The following is a 14,603-nucleotide window of genomic DNA, read 5'->3' on the forward strand; positions in this document are numbered from 1 at the left end:
GCAGACCCATCTGAGGTGATGCAGAGCCAGCACAAGGCAGAGAGGGGCTGACGCAGTTCACAGAGAGGCAGTTGTTGGGGTCTAGAAGCTGCGAGAATATTGCAGAGTAGAGATGATGAGGTACTGTAGTTAGAATAGTACCTAATAGAGTAGGGCCAGAGGAGTTGTTACCGAGGGTTTCTAGCCGAGGAACCCGGATCAATAGTGTAGTTGCACAAGACGATCAGAGTAGGCGGCATCTCGACAAGTGGCAGAAGGATTTCCTAGAGGGAAATCAGGATTCAGAGGGAGTCCAGAAGAGAACTTCTAGATGGGAAGTAGAGACTCAGAGGAGTCGAACAGAGAACTTCCATGAGGGAAGTAGAGGAGCTTCATGGCACTACATGGGGTAAGAGACCAGGATAGATTGGATGGAGCATTGGACCTCATAAACTGGAAGGCCAAAATCTTATCAGTGCTTGACATAAATCATGTAAATAAATTCACCTTGAAGGTTATGTCTATCCCAATCGACCCCAAAGATAATGACCAGTATGAGGAGGTGATGGTGAGGGCCAAATGCATTATCCTTGATGGGGTCAAGGATCATGTGGTACCACATATAGCCGAGAAGGAAATGACATTTGAGATGTGGGAGGCTCTCAAGAACATGTGCTAACATACTTTTGTGTAGAGAAGAATACTGCTCGAGAGCTAGATGAGGTCGTATCAGATGAAGAAGGGTCAATCGATTGACTCCTTCCTCGGAGGACTGAATCAGATCTGAGATCAGTTGACTGCTATAGGAGTGACATCGGATCAGGAGATTATGGTGAGGATAGCCTTGAATGTTGTCTCAGAAGAGTGGGAAGTGTTTGTCCATAGCATCCTGGGCAGAGGGACTCTCCTACCTTGGGACGAGATGGGGCAGTTCTTCGTCGGGAAGAGATCAGACGATAGTCAAAGATAGGTAGAAGCAGCAAAGGGATCAAGGTCAAGCAGGAGGAGGAGGATTTGGCCCTAGCATATGAGGGAAATTAGGAGAAGTGCAAGAAGAAATATCTCTCTAAGATAAAGTGCTTCCACTATGGGGAGATGGGTCATTATGCGACCCAGTGCCCAAGGAAGAAGATTAAGGGAGAGTCTTCTGAGACTAAGGTAGCGCCAACACGGACATAGAAAGAAGTTTTGACAGACGATGATTATGCCATGACTGCACACGCGCCACTTGAGAGGAAGTGGGGAGACATCGAGCTATAGTCAAGAGGACTACAGGCGATGAGGGGTAGGATCCTTGAGGTAACCAACCTCTTGGATTGGATCGTGCTACGGGAGCCCTAAGGAGGAGTAGCAGGACTAGATGAATGGGTAGAGATGGATGTGAATGAAGCGGTAGAGAGAGCTATAATGCATGAGTCCCGAGATAGCACAAGGCTAGTAGGTTGCAATAGTGCAAGAGGCACAAGAGTATTTCACAAGTGCAAGATGGCACAGAGAGGTGTGAAACAATGTGAGATGCAGGGAGTTGTTGTAGCAGCATGGTCCTCACTAAGAGGGAGTGTTGATTTGGGGTAGCATTAGATGTGACCTAACCACGAAATTTGGTGGAGAGATTGGGGCACATGAGATATCCAATACCCAGAAAGTGTTTGGGTTGATCCTAAACAAATTAGGAGATATTGAAATAATTAATATTTTTAATGGAGTCCCTAAGTCTAAACTTAGGGAAAATAAATATTAATGTGTATTAATATGAATCTGTGTTAGAGTGATCCAAAAGACATTGATCAAGCCAGATCTAATATTAGCCATTGATTAGGGACTTAATCTCGATCATTGAATCGTCAACAGGAAAAGTGTAAGAGGAGCCTTGAGGGTCACTTGGAGGGTCAGTCATTCTATTCTCTAGAACAGGGTTTGCTAAGAGAGATAGAATCAGTAATTGGGAGAGAAACTAAGGGGAATTGAGTACAGAGGAATAGATAAGGTAGATATTATGTCAGGAATGCAGCGTAGTAGCGAACGAGGGTGACGTAGAGCCAGCAAAAGCTCATGTAGGGCCACAGAGAGGTAGACAGGTCTTGCGCAGTGCACCAGAGGGGCTGGCATAGCTGATGTAGAGGCTCCTAGAGCTAACCCAAGGCCTCTTGGGGCTGACGTAGGCTAAGAAAGGCTGACGCAATGCCAACGTGAGACAAAGAGGGGTTGACGCAGTCTAGATTGGGCAGACGCTAGGGTTGCAAGAGTAGTTTTGTGCTGAGGAGATGCTAGAAGTGTTTTCTGGGGTTTTAGCTAGGATATTTCTCTCAAAATGTGAGTTATAGATGCTAAGGAAGTTCTCTGTTGTGTAGGCCAATTATGGCACCTATATTGTACTCTGATATTGCTTAATAATAAAACCCTTAGATAACTGCACTGGTTTTCCCACATTAGTTTTTCTGGGGACATTCGTCCAAAAATAATGGTGTCATGTGGTGTGTTTGTTATTGTTTCTTTTAGTTGCTAATCTGTAACATGTTGAGCATGCACTGGTGTTTATTTTCAGTATTTACATTGTAAATAACTTGTTAAAGAAAATAACAAGTAGGTTGGAATAAATCAGATAATGTGCATGGAGGGTTTCTAACTAAGTAAACTTAGAAAATTCAACATAATGATCTTGAAGTATTAGAATAATCAGGGCAATTCACTGTGGAAGACTAAAACCTTCCGCACCATATTTTCTTTAGAATTGGACCGCAATTCTATTGTCAACGCTTAATTGTATCGGGTGATCTCTTGAGTTCCACTTTCGGTTAACAGTGAGTAGAAGTAGACTGTTTATTGATTAAGATACAAAGGGATAATAGTGACAGTTTAAACATAGTGAAAGTGTAGAATGTGGTTTCTTGACGGAGAACGTGAGTTTGTTGTGAATTGTCCAAATCTAATGGTTATCACATGCCAATAAACACAAAGGTTAATTCCAAAAACAAGTGCAATAAATTATAGAACTGAGTTAATAGCTTAGTTAATCATGACCGTCTATTTGAAAGGGTTAGATTTGACAGTAATCACGTCGGAACATGCACACAGTTTAATCCCGATTTTGGACACAATATTTTATGAATTGTGGTTTAATCCAGTTGAGGTTTGGATCGATCAAAGTCATTCATTATGAAGGGACAAGATCCGATGGATATCACTCTGAAAAATGCACAATATTTAATTTAGGATTCGAACACAATAAGGTTTTGAACTTAGTTTTAATTTGTTTGTGATCCACACAAGAGATCGGATCTAATAGTTTTAATTAAATAGGGTTTTAATTGTTTAATTACCGGATTTGAATAAACGGTGCAACTTCACTTGATTAAAGATGTATACGTCAGCCCATAACAGATAGGTCCACACAGAATTTTGAAAAGATGAAGTTTTACTACATCATTTTAACATTGGAAAAATCATAAAATAATGTTCATAACTATAACGTGTTTATGTGGGGTTCTTTCGTGATAACCGGATTTGTATAAATCATGAAAATGTCACCATTTACACAAAGTGTTTATGGTTATAACACTAGGTGGTGGTTGTATTATATTCAGTCTAATCACATCTGCGAAGTCTCGAGAACCTAATTTTTATTCCAAAATCAATTAAATTAATCTTATTGTTTTCCATGCTTCATTAGTTGCCCTTTCGTTCTGTTCCTTGAGACTAATCTTATTGTTCTCCATGCTTCATTAGTGGCCCTTTCATTCTGTTCCTTGAGATCTGTGATGAAAAAATCATTCCCTCACCTCTAGGGTAACAGCTCCAAGGTTTTGACCTGGATGTGGGTGTCAACATGTGATGTTAATGCCAAAGCATGCGCATATGGCAGCTGGCAAGTATTCAAGACTGAGCAGACGGCATAAGGAAGGCATTCAAGGTTCATTAATGCCGGCACGAACTCAAGGTACACTAATGGAGGTGATTAGTATGGCGAGAATTCTCGAGGTCTTAATTGTTCTGGCTCGTTCTGGAAGCGTCACAGAGCATCTGCTCTCGGCAAGCAGAGGTTTCATATGTGGAAGTTGGTCTCAGCGGAAGCTGCCAGAGACTTATAACATTCCACAGCTGCTCAGCCTGAGGTATTATACTCTGTCTCTTTGCATCGGGGCGGGGTGTTCTAAGCCTCTTTATACCTGGAGTACCTGGCGATTCAGATCACCCTTTGGCATTTCCTCTGTAAAATTCAGGTCAGTCTCCGCTTTTGGTATAGGAACTTGGGTTGGGAACTGGGTTCTCTTGGTTGGGGCGGAGCAGTGTCTGCTTGTCAGGTCATTCCCTTGTGTGCCTAAAGTCCGGTTCTGTTATGTTACAGCTGGGTCCTCTTTTCGTATTAGTTTAATCTGTGAATTGTTCATCTATTACCCACAGCCTTTGTGTTTTTGTAATATGCTATTTTATCCGACTATGGCCCCTCGTCGTCGTGGTATTTCCAGGAGAGGGAGCAGCTTGGGATCCCGAGGAGGGCAGGGGGGAAGGGGAAGACCTGCTCCTCGTCGTATATCTCCGCTGGATATAGCCTCGCCTTCTTCCATCCCCTCAGATGAGTATAGTCCCTCTCTAAATAGTTTGTTCCACACATCCAGATTTAAATTCAAAAGCAGGCTCACCAAGCCGCTTATCTCTGCTATAATTACGGTCATCTTCTCGGAGGAAGAAGATGAGTTGTCCAGCTCTGAGGAAGAATCCGGGGATCAATTACCTTCGCAGAACACCAGTGCCTCTCAGAGCAGCTTGGCGGAAGATACCCTCAAGGTCTTAGCGGAGGTGCACGAAGAGGAAGGTCAAGGTGAAGCTGGCAGTCAGTGGGACTCTCCTCAGGAGAATGTCATTGCCTGTGAGCCAGCAAGCAGGTTTGAAAGTGTCTTGTATCCTGTGCCTCCACTGGGTGGCAATCTTATGGAAGTTGAAGATGAGGTAATGATTACTTGGGAGCGAGCCCCGGACAATGCCAAGGATAATGCCATTGGTGAGTCACAGCAGACTTAATTTCTGGTGCCTTTAGTTTCAGCATAATGGTTCAGTTTTTGGATTTCCAGCGCTCCTGGCGAATTTTCAGTGCACACGGCACCTTCCAACTCTGGCTAATAGGTGCTCTGTTGCTGAAATCTTAAGTTGGATCTCTTTTTTGAAATGTTGTTCACGAGTAGTTATCAGTAATATCCTGTCTAGTTTTGGCTCGTTATAGCTGCACGCAGATGTTAAGTTTATGAACACTCTTTTTCTAATCCAAGAGAACATCAATATTTGTAATGTTTTTTTGATAGAGGGCTGCCTATGGCACCCTCAGAGGTTCAAACCTCTCTATACATATTTTTTCTCTTTTTAATATAATAGATTAGTCTTTACACAGAAAAAAAAAAAACAGCTCCAAGGGTTTGCTAGTGACATCATTCATTCGACACAGTTTTTTCCGAGAGCTCCTCTGTTTGAATATGGCAAGGGTTACTCTCGTCGCTGCCAAACAATGGAAAACAACTAGAAATGCGCCACTGTAGCATTTTATGTTGGAGTACAAAGCTCAGTATCTCGCCAGAAATTACTTAGCATAAGTTGGGATTTTAAGCCCCCTTTTTCTTTTTGATTCATTCTTTACCTCCCCAGCTTCACTAACAAATGTTTTTATGTATTTCCTCTAGGTGTTTCCACTGAGCTATCAACTATACAATGTGTAGCAAGATGAAGTTGCATGTTCCTCTTATGCATTTTCTTGGTCAATAGAGAAGGCTCGCTGATTGCCTTTTGCAGGTAACCCATACAATTTTCTTATGGGTTTTTCTAGACATCCATCTATTTTCAACACTATCGACTTGCCTATCAATTATTTCCTTCTTTTATTTAGGGTTAACCCATATCACTTTTTTTTTTTTGCATAAACGAGTTTGCTTTACAGCTGTAGCTCAGGTCCATGCCAGTGTGAAAACCCTCCTCGCTAATACAGGTCAAATAGATTTCAGAATAGACACTTCAAGACACTTCACGACCAAACCCTAGCTATCCACCCATGAAGAAGTTTTTCCATCAGTATGTTCACTTCCTCTCCTAGGCTTAAACCTACCTGTAATTTCTTGTTTCCCTTTGTAAGAAAAACAAAGAAAAGAAAATTGTCGAACCCGGTCTAGCCAAGTTCATAATACAATTCAGCCATATCATTTTCAGTATGTGTTAATAATTTTTAATTTTTTTGTATAAAATTGAGACCTCTCAGTAGTGCGTTTTTAGAAAGGTAGTTTTTATAATTGCCCATGACTGTTTATTTAACTTACTAGTAACTTCATGGAAATTTTCTGGTGGTAAATATGTTTTCCCCTCTTTTTTAATGACATACCTTTTCGAAATTTTTGTTTCCTGGAATTTTTCTGATTGCAAACATGTTTTCCCTTATTTTTAAAGACAAACCTTTTCCAAATTTTTTCTTTTTCTATGCATGCAACAGAGTACACTACGATTATAGCTAAAGTGTTGCTTTCCATTTGTAGGTTTCAGCTATCACACATGCATGTGGTTTGTTTGAAAATTGAAGGGAAGTTCAGTGTTGGAAAACTCGTGACTTCAAATAAATTTGATGAAAATTTTCTTTCTTTTTCCGGTAACTCTTCCACCAGAAGACTACGGTAGAATTCAGACCTAAGCCAGACACAAGGTTGCACAACAGGCACTAACCCCAACCGATTCCAACAAGATAATTTTTCGGCTCTAACCCCGACCTATTCCAGCAAGATAATTTTTCTACTTCTTGTATGTTCATAATTTTTAGGAACATATGCACATATCATTAAAGTTGTATCAGTTATCAAGAAGATATAAATTTTTAGTTATCTCTACCATAAGTCAAACAAAATTCCACAACAATCCCACCCCATAGTAGGCTCATGTATAACCAATTTCTCACACATTTCTATCTACCTGTATCTACCTGTACTCAAGAAAGGCTAAAAAATTAGACATATTCTTGCTTTCCAGGACAGACATATCAATCCATCTAGAGAGAAGTAAATAAAAAGAATTTGTTTCTTGGAGTTATGATCGTTTTACTTATCTTCAAGTTTAGAATATAGAATATTTTTCTTAAGACTTCCTCGGACATCCCAGCCATAAGTTAGACCCCGTCTAACTTCCCCCTAGCAATGTTTCCTTTCCAGGCAGACAACAGTTCAATACAGAGAACAAATTCTCTACCCTGAGCAGTATCCTACCCCTGCTGTGGGTTTTTTTGTTTCTTCCACCAATATCTATCCCCAACTAATGGTTGAACAACCTCTGGATTTTTTTCCCTTAGAAAAATTTTCACAAAATCAGGTTCTAGTATCTACCTCCCACAAATCCCCTCTTATTTTACTTTTTTTTGGAGTCTTCCCTTTCGGGCTTAACTAATCGTTGTAACCATTTCCTAGTTTTTATTGATTACTATATATAGATATACTATATATATATATATATATATATATATATATATAGATATATATATATATATATATATATATATATATATATATATATATATATAGAGAGAGAGAGAGAGAGAGAGAGAGAGAGAGAGAGAGAGAGAGAGAGAGTCTCACAGATTTTCTTTCATAATTTTCTAATATGGAAATACATATGTACGTTCCGGTCATTCTTTTATTAAAATCAGAAAGTCACATATTTCCTACCAACTACTTTCTCAAAGTTTATAGGCATTTACTCAAAAATTTACTAACAACTAAATCTTTACTAACAAAACCTTCCTTGTGCTTTTCTATCAGGGGTATGAAATTCCACAACATCAAACCAAACAAAGCATGTTGAAACATAGCAGTGGATTACGGAAGTGGGATAGAGAAAGTGTTCAGCAGTTGTCCCATCAGTTTAAGGAGATCCTTTAGCAGTGGATTATGGAACTGGGATAGAGAAAGTGTTCAACAGTTTCCCCATCAGTTTAAGGAGCTCCTTTAGTAGTGGATTATGGAAGTGGGATAGAGAAAGGGTTCAACAATTGTACCTTCAGTTTAAGGAGCTCCTTTGGAGATGAATGATTGTTGGGTATTAGTGCCTATTTAAATGGATGCTTGAAGCCTTGATTAATGCCTCCAAACTCTAATCTAAACACATAAATTCAAAAAACATTAAAATTGTTATTCCCATGCAGATGGGAAAGGTGAGGATTGAGAAGTTGAGTAAGCATACAAAACTAATTTCATATAGTAAAAATAACAATCTAACTTAAAAAAAAAAAACATTTCAAATAATTTATTTATTATTTTAATATATTTTTTCACATTCTCTCTAAAGATACAAAAATATAATTAAAAAAAATTAAAATAATTTGTTTTTTTTAACATATTTTTTCATATTGTCTCAAGAGAGACAAAAATGAATTGTCTCTAGTGAGGTGAATGAAATTATGAAATTATCTATTAAGAAATGTGATTAAAAAACATTTAAAATAATTTGCTTTTTTTTTAATATATTCCTTGAGGATGCATACGAGTTCTATGCAAAAGAGGTCATCCTGCTGCTTTCATACATGCTTCACAAATCCCCACAATGGTGGTGCTAGAGTTTAACTCCCATTAGTCTGCACTCACTCAAGCAGTTCTGTGATCTCATTGAATCCACCATCCATCATTTTGATCGAGAACCTCTTGACCAAAAAATATTGCAACAACGGAAGGCCCCTCATGAATCGCTTATGGAATTTTGGGACCACTTCTGTGCGTTGCAATTTTAAGCTCCAGAAAGTCAAATTAAATTCTAGTATCTCATCAACAGATTTGAGTATTGTCTTTCCAAATCTGCTAATCCTAAAAGAAATTTCAAGCCCGAGGCCTACTCAGCATACTTTGGTGATGGAGTTGCGTAATCATAGATGGACACGGTCACTGTCACAAGTGATTTTCCATTGTCCCCTCATCAAACAACTTCACCACTACAGAGTGACGTGGGAGAATAGGCACACACATCTGATCAACTGTCACATCCTCCCAACATCACTTCTCTCAATTTTCGCGTCAATCTGGTTTCGAATCCCATGGGTTGTCACATGTTTGTTCTACCTCAACCTCTGTCTTCGTGTTTTATTGATCCTCCGGATTTCACTTTCTTGTGTTCTTCCATTCTGGACTCGACACTTGTTTTGAATGAGGAACAAGCCTTTGACGGAGTTGGTGTTGCACAACCAGCCTGGATTATCATTCGAGAAGAGTATGACTCAAAGTTTGGGCATAAAACCTCGGCGAAGGATGACTCCCTTCTGGACGTGCCTCCTCCATGTTCTCGTCACATCTTTGGTGACTCTTCCATCCATGATTTCGAATGTGTATATCCGTCTACGAATGCACCCATTGTTGATCATTCGTAGGACACACCAGATGTTAGTCTATCATTCCACAATAGAGAGGAAAAATTATTCGTTGAAAATCCACTTGATTTTTCATCTGGTTTTTCTGGTAACATAGAGGGTGAATGTTTCCACTTCTCATCTACTCCTCTATTTGATTTATCAGATCATGAGGGTTCTAATGAAATCATTGATTTTGTTGATCATAGCTGTCTTGATCTATTTACTCGCTTATTCGATCATGATTATGATTCTATCACAATTGATTTTTCCAAGCCACTTCTTTATGATGATCTATATGTCGACGAAGTTGAAACCCACTAGACTATTGTGGCACTTCAACCCTAGATGATGGTTATGTCAGGCCCTCGCTGTCCTTAGTTTGGTTTCACTTCCGATTAGGAAACTATTGAAACACTTAAGGCTCCTCATCACTCATCTATATGCATTGAAGATCAATCTCGCAAACATATTATGCTTCCCTTACTTGAGCTACACGATCCCATCACTCATGCATTGGGGGAATCTTACATAGCAAGCACACATGCATGATGCAAGTTGCCTTTGTTTCTTTCCTTTTCTTGCATGTCACAGTCAAGAGTATGCATATGATTAACAACTACATGCAGTGTCACACATCACCATGGTAATTCCATGGATTGTATGTCATGCACTTGCACCCAATTATGTTTTGTGGACACATTTAAACACGAAGTGTGTTTGTCTTCATTTTTATATCTTTCATGTTCGGTGGTTCGCATAGCTGTGTTTTTTGTGAACCATGCCTTCACCAACACGAGTCGACCAATGCGCCGATGGGTGCATTGGAAGTATCACTTCAACTGAGAAGACCCATGTACCATTAGCTTAGGAGTAGGACTAGTGTTTTATTTTGGTTTGTTTGATTGCATGCATGTTTTCTTCTTACTTCAAATGTTTTCTTTTTTTCTTACTTGTTTTCTTACTCACTTTGCTTACTCTTTTACTTCTTATTTTTCTTTGTTTTGTTATTTGTTTTCTTGTTTATGTTTGTAGGTTAGTTTCACATGAAACTGTGTGTGACTCTTGAAACAATCTGGGTAAAGTGCAAGAGGAGTTGTGCAATTATCAATATGAAGAACTTGTTGACTTCATTCCATGATACGTTGACAGAAAATTTGTACTATTCATAGTGAATCTTGGTGAAAACACAACGCTTGCGCACTAACTAGTGTCACCTACTCTAGTCTGTTGTTTTTGGGTTAATCCTTGGTAGCTCAGTCAAGTAGAGTAAGGTGAGGGTGAAAAGATTAACAAGTATGTTAGAGGTATATATAAAATACTACTATGAAGGAACAACCTATTTTTCTCTCAATAAGTTAGGATCCCTCTTCCACCTCTGAAATGAATAAGTGTTATTCACAATTACAAAAAATGAAAAAGTGAAAATTTTCCAAAAAAAATGAAAAATGAATAAGGCAAAAGAAGACAAAGGCTTCCTAAGAAGAGAGGTGATGCAAGTAACTCCACTGAGGTACTAACGAGGCTTGCTGGAAGAGGAGAGATGATTGTGTTCCTATGTGACTCCACCAGGTATAATCTAGGCCTGCTCACAGCAGAGCAACACCAGAGATGAAACTAAAACTCTGATGGCCATAAGGCTTTTGCACCAATATACCCTTCACCCCAATCGAAACAACTAGGTTGACTTGGCTTGGGATGTGTGTCGACTTACCAAGAGCTTGGTAGATGCTACATCTTATAATCAAGCAAGTGTGGAAACCAAGACGAACAAAAAACTGAACAATACTTCCCGAGGTGTTAGACTTTCTTTTCATGAACAAGGTCCATTTAAAGAGCTAGAGTTCTATCAGTGTGTTGCCAAGTGTGGTAGCGACTACAGCCACCCTCCAAAATGTTACCTTAGCTTGGATTTGGAACCTCCCTACCAACCATCCCTAACACCATGTCTTACACTATCAAGTACATAAGCTTCATTGGTTTTTCAGTAGCTTTCCATCCTATGCATGATTGTTTGTTTCACTCCCCTCATAGGCTCCCACTATGGACTTTGGCCAGTAGCTGGCTAAGCAAATACATTAGAAAATTGCACAATTTTAGAGGGGAAACAACCTTTTCTCCAGAAATTGCGCAAATCTGACTGCCAACCTACTGGGCCTAGAAATTGCACAATCTTGTCAAATAACCTTCCTCAAGAAAATTTCACAATCTAGCCTAGCACAGCAGCTCAACCCAGAAATTGCACAATTCTGGGTGATGGGCATCTAAATTAAACAAAAATTACGGCCTATGCCTCTAAATAAAAACATAAATTAAGGCCTATGACAATCCTTCAACACATTAAACCCCTCTTTTTTCATTAGATAATTTATTTTTAACTTTAATATATGCATTAGGAAGGCATATGAATAATTGGATATTTGTGCCTAATATTATTTATTTTTGTGGAATATTATGAGAATATTGGGAAGATTATGAAGATTTGGAGGAGGAGGTAATTTAGGGATTTGTTCCCTACTATAGGAGGATCAATAATAAATTATAAATCAACAAGATATTATGGAATTATGGCACAAATTGTGGAACTTCAATGATTGAGGAAATCTAGGAATGTGTTCCACTAATCAAGGGACCAGATCCACTAATCAAGGGATTTTGGTGGGGAAGCTTCCTCCATTCATGGGGAATTATTCCTAATCATTTTTTATAAGTACCAAGTTGAATGTTCCTCTAGATATATTTTCATTAGTGTTATTATCGAGACAGCTTGTATTATTGCAGCTCCACTGTATTTTCTTGCAGGGATGTAATTCTATTGATGAAAATAATGAAGATTGGTGTCATGTTCAGCTTCTAAATCTTGTTCTCCTCCATAGGTCTCTGATTTTCCTTGGCATTGGCCATCCCTGGAACCTCAGAGCCCTTTTGTATCACTTTCTTTTCTTCTTTTCACTGCTTATTCACATGCATCTCTAGTTTTTATTTCTTTCTATTTTTGCATTTAGTATTAATGATTTCTTGTTGCAGTATCAGAAGGATTATTCCATCCTTGGAAAAGCTTTGGAAGTTCATAGTAATCATTGAGCTTCTTGGATTAGCCTTTTTATTCCCAAATCTGGATTGTTGGACCTCCTTTTTAGCAAATAATGGTAATTTTTTGCTATTTTTTAGAGTGTGCTAACAATATTCAATCGAGTTGGTTCCACTTGCATTAGATAAAGAAAACATTCTAGTTCACAAAAAGATCACCCCATTGAATTTACACTTGATTTGGTTAGGCATTTTTTAGATTTACTAGCTCACTAGTTCTTGGATTTCTAGATTTTCGGCTAGTAATGGTTTTCTATTTTTTAGCATGGGTTAACCGAGGTATTTTTGAGTGATTCGACTTGGAATGGGGACCTAAGACATCCTAGTTAATAACACAATTTGTCCCATCCAATTTTGATTTGATTTTCTTGGTCATTCTATGAATTATAGTAAATATGTACATCTTGTAGTAAATCACTATAGCATCCTATACGAAAGCCTGTTTTGAGCCTGAATTGAGAAAAATCATCATTGAAGTTGGGATTAGGACTCTACTTGACCTCAATGACATCAAGACCATTTTAACCCTCTTGCTCCACACTTAGGTCAACATTTTTCTAGTTTTCAAGGGTAGGATTTGATTTCCATTTCTTCTATCTTCAGTCTTACATTAGATCTCATCAATGTTTTATATCATTCAACAAATTCTTCCTCATGCACAAAGTAGATAGCTAGCTCATGAAATTCGGTTTCCTTTAGATAATAGAAATTCTTCTTGTTTGCATGATTTTTGGGTGAATGTCAATGTTTGATGCAGTGCAGGTGTTTCATGAGTACAAAGAGATTTCATAGTCAATAACCTCATCCCAACTTCATCCACCCATGGTATTCACTTTATTTCACTAAACCCTCACCAATTTCATCATTTCACAACGAAAATTCTACAAGATTTTTGAGCAAATCCATCCATCTCCCAACTTTGGTTTTGACTTCTGAAGTGGTCTTAGGCACTCCCTTGCATTATTCCACCCACCAACAACCTTCCCTAAGCTTTCCATCACCTTCAACATCCATCCTTTTGCTCTTGGCTATATCCTGTAGGTTTTTAGGGGATCCTGTAGGTTTTCATGATATCTTATAGGAAGTCCTGTAGCATCCTATAGGAAACTCTTTTTTGAGGCCGAATTAAGGAAAAATCCTCTAGGAAGCTAGCAAAGGGTCCCTACTTTTCTCCCAAGCCTTCTGAACATTCACCATCATCTCCAAGCCACCTACCACATCACCGAAAGAGATTAGCTTTCACACTCTCATGTGAAAAAGAACAAAAAGAAAAATCAATTTATTTTATTCATTTACGTGCATAATAGTAGAAGGTTTGATGGTTCGAATATGCATGATTAGGACATTAGGATTGCATACATGTTAACTTAGCATTCTTTTGAAGCAAATCCTCTTAGCAGTTAGTTAGAAAATCGTCTGTTTTATCATTTGATTTCTGTCTCTTTCCTTGTACTTTCATTCTTGCAATAGGTTAAGGTTCCATTCCAAACATTTCATTGTCTACAATTAGCTTAGGATTTGACTTCAGTACATGTAGTCCATTACCTCATGACAACAAAGGAAGGACCCATTGTATGCTGCACATATAGTGTCAATACCTGTTAAGTTTGTATGGACCTCAGGTTCATAATTAAAGTCGGTAGCCTTGGGAGTTGCAACATTCTTGTTGCAATATCGAGACTCATCACTGGGCAGCAATCAGCTACTCCTCCTAGAAATTGCACAATCCCTTTGGTCAGCCAACCCAGCTTCCTCCTAGATATTGCAGAAATAAGCCTCTCAATCACGCAGGCTATTTCACGTGCCTTCAGGTTGACCGGTTCCACCCGAGACCAAGAAAAATTGACTTGCATGCATGGGCTACTTTTTCCCCAAATGGAAAAAAGCTACATGCAAAATCATCCCTAGATTTTAGGAATCTATTTTTAGAAGCTAGAGGTTACATATAAAGATCATTTAAGAAACTTTCCTCCAAGTGTCGCCTTTTCCTAGATCTATGGCATGTGCATCATGAGTGTCAAAATTATTTGTTCAAGGCTTTAGAGCTCATTCTTCACATCACTGTTGGAGCTCTGACATCCCATAGTACATCGAGGAGTCTTTGACACATCCAACTCGGTTATTTCTCGGTAAGTCTGCTTTACTTGTCTTTTGCAACATTTCTGTCGCTTTTTGTGTTTTGGCT

This window comes from Pinus tabuliformis, chromosome 1_2, assembly GCF_031772625.1.
Source record: "Pinus tabuliformis cultivar Carrire ecotype Pingquan chromosome 1_2, CPIR1, whole genome shotgun sequence".
Classification (NCBI taxonomy): domain Eukaryota; kingdom Viridiplantae; phylum Streptophyta; class Pinopsida; order Pinales; family Pinaceae; genus Pinus; species Pinus tabuliformis.